Source organism: Phaseolus vulgaris, chromosome 8 (assembly GCF_051622355.1).
Source record: "Phaseolus vulgaris cultivar YP4 chromosome 8, ASM5162235v1, whole genome shotgun sequence".
NCBI classification, from domain to species: Eukaryota; Viridiplantae; Streptophyta; class Magnoliopsida; order Fabales; family Fabaceae; genus Phaseolus; species Phaseolus vulgaris.
The window spans coordinates 31,889,504-31,893,132 of record NC_143505.1 but is presented as its reverse complement, the minus strand read 5'-3'; positions in this window follow the sequence as shown (position 1 = coordinate 31,893,132).

Sequence of the window (3,629 nt, the reverse complement as noted above, 5' to 3'; positions counted from 1 at the left end):
AGCAAAATTTTGTTGGCCACACATGAGGAAAGATGTCCAAAGACATTTTTCTAGATGCATATCATGTTTAAAAGCAAAGTCTCGAACAATGCCTCATGGACTCTACACCCCTTTGCCAATTGCAAATGCTCCTTGGGAAGACATTAGCATGGATTTCATTTTAGGACTTCCTAGGACTGCAAGAGGCCATGACTCTATCTTTGTGGTAGTGGACCGTTTTAGCAAAATGTCCCATTTTATTCCTTGCCACAATGTAGATGATGCTCAAAATATTTCTAGACTGTTCTTTAGAGAAGTGGTGAGACTTCATGGTCTCCCTAGAAGTATAGTATCCGATCGAGATCCCAAGTTTATAAGCCACTTTTGGAAAACTCTTTGGGGCAAACTTGGAACAAGACTACAATTTTCAACTTCTTGTCATCCTCAAAAGGATGGCCAAACCGAAGTAGTCAATAGATCTCTTGGGACTATGCTTAGGGCTATCATGAAGGGCAACCATAAATCTTGGGATGAGTATCTTCCCCACATTGAGTTTGCTTACAATCGAGTAGTTCACAAGACTACTAATGCTTCTCCTTTTGAAGTAGTATATGGTTTTAATCCTCTCACACCCATGGATTTGTTGCCTCTTCCTAATCCACAAGAATTTGTGCATGAGGAAGGAGTAGTCAAAGCCAACTTTGTGAAGAAAATGCATGAGAAGATTAAACTCCAAATACAACACCAAAATGAGAAGTACACAAAATACAACAATAAAGGGAAGAAAGAAATAATTTTTGAGGAAGGAGACTTAGTTTGGCTTCACCTTCGCAAAGATAGATTTCCAACTCAAAGGAAGTCCAAACTAAGTCCCCGAGGTGATGGACCCTTTCAAGTCCTCAAGCGAGTCAACAACAATGCATATAAATTGGACCTACCTCTTGAATATGGAGTACATGACACTTTTAATGTAATTGATCTTTCTCCATTTGTAGGTACCAATGACGACAAGGACGAGCTGGATTTGAGGACAAATCCTTTCCAAGGGGGAGGGGATGATGGAGGAGGGCCAAGCACACCTCTCCATGGAAGCCAAGACCCAAGACTAGACCGTGATGAGCGTCTAGACTCAAGAAGGGAGCGTCTAGGACATGATGAAGGGAGGCTACACATGGAGCGTCCTGGAGGAGGCCTAGACCGTCTAGGCCCTATTACAAGGTCAATGGCTAAGCACATTCACGCCCAAATGGATCTAGCCACGGATGGAAGAGAGAAGACCTTGTATATGTTACATGGAGGCCCATTACGGGTGGCTTAGTAATTAGTGTAGTGTTAGAAAGCACAAACTTGTCTTATATGTGATTTACCCTAGATTTTGTGCACATTCTAGAACTTTAGCACACATGACCGGCCATGTGGTCCATTTGCCATGTGCTTTCTCATTTCCATTTCATTTTGCTCACATTTCATGTGTAATTAGCTTAGGATTTACGGCCTCCTTGGATTATAAAAGGAGAAGCCATCTCTTGTATTTTTCAAGATTAATGAGAGTAAAGTTATGCTGCCAACATTGTGCCATACTTTGCTTTTCCCTAGGTTCTAGGATCTAATCTTCACCTTCATCACCTACCATAGGGCTGGCCGAACCTCCCTACTTCCATACACATCATGCACCTTCAAGATCACCATAGCTCCTAGGAGGATCTTGCACATATACATCCATAGCTTCCGCACCATTTTTCATATCATTCCGAGAAGAGCTCCATGAATTTGCCATCAGAACCTGTTTAAGAAGTCTTTCAAAGATTCTCCCTGCCTCTCTTTTACCCTGAAGTGGTCGAAAGGGACATGTCGTCGTTCTCTGTTCACTATGAACTGTTCCTTGAACAACGCAGAGAACTGGTTGAAAGAGATGATGTGGCTATCTGGGAGACCGACGAACCACTGCAACACTATGCTTGTGAATGTGGCGTGAACAACATACAGTGCATGGCATCCGTTCCTCCCGAGATCATCATCTGAGCCTTAAACGCTGTGAGATGGGCCTTTAGGTCTTCCGTACCTGTAAAGACAATCTTGGGCGTCATGAAGTTAGTCGGCACGACTGCGTCCATGATCGCCTATGAGAAAGGCATGGGGCGAGCCCTTTCTTCCGTTGTTGAGCTTTGTTCTCCCATGGAGCGCTCCCCTAGCCGTTGTAGGTCTCTACGCAACTCCTCATTGGCTTTGTGTAGTTCTTCGTTGCTCACTCGTGACGGATCTAGCTCCGTTTTGAACTGATCTTGTCTATGCACTTGTTCAACTCGAACCTCGGCCATGAGTTTGTCCTGGTCAGCCTTGGATGCTGCCACCGTCTCTTGAAGGACATTAATTGTCTCCATGAGTTGTTGTAGGGTTGGATTATCATTCCCTTCTAGTCCTGTTGGACCTTGCCTCGTGTTCCTCATTCCTCTCGAGAGCTTTAACACAACTGTGGGTGGGACCTGGTTTTATCGGGCCCCACGGTGGGCGCCAAATGTTCTTGCTGGTTGACCTGGTCGTCGAGCGACTTCAATCCCAAGCTTTGTCTCCGTCTATCTCTGGTGAACTCTTTCGTTTGGGGTGCTAGAACACGGCTCTGTTGAGACAGAGGGGGCCCTACCTGTTGATTGCACTCCGATGATCAAGTCAGTACAAAGCTTATAAGAATCAAGAAGTAACTAGTTTCTGTAGTAAAATATGCTTTAAAACACGAACAAAAATTGGTTTCCCGAAGCGTGAGCAATCACTGTTCGTAAGGACTTATCCGTGGTGTATTGCTCAAGTCCCCCAGGATGCAATAGGAACTTCCCGGTAATTTTCGAGGATCAGAATTAGCAAGTTACTCTTAGAAGAGTAATACCCAATAGAACCCAAAAATATAATAAGAATAAATTATGAGAGAGAAAACTAAAAAATTAAAGGTGATAGGAAGAAGAGGGTTTCACGGTGGTGTTGGGTGAAGAACATGAAGAAGGTGAGTGAGAGTTGTGTGTTTTTTGAAGCAAAGGGTTGCGCCTTTTATAGATGAAGAAAGCACATTGTCGCATCTTCAAACCCTAAAAGAGCGGTCATGGCCATCGGAGATGGAGGAAGACCGCGGGAATGGAGGAGCCTACCACCCACAAATCTCGCAACGTTCTCAAGATTCAACACGACCAGCAGTGCGGAGGCGAGAGCGTTCCCAGTCATGTGGCTATGATTTAGGATGGAAGGGGAAACGTTGCGCGATAACCTCGGAGTAGATCCAATCTTCGCCGAACTTCCATGATCTCCTCCAACGTCACTGAAGAATTTTAGGGTTTTACCACATACTCTGTTTTCTGTTTCACACACTCTGTTTTTCGTTTTTATTTTGTTATATTAGGTTCTGTTTTACAACAATCCCCCACATATTGCAAAAGATAAAACATAGAAATATTGAAAGAAAAGATTTTGGGTTCATCTAAGATGTAATGCATCAAAGCTGGTATAACATGCTATATGAACCAGTCTTAGATTGATGAACTTAACACATAGTGTAGTTGGTATAGCATGCTATATGAACAAAGATACTTAGTACGTGTTAGAGGTTTATCAGTCACATTACACCCCCACATTACTTGTTGTTATCGCTGTGTTGCGCACCTAGG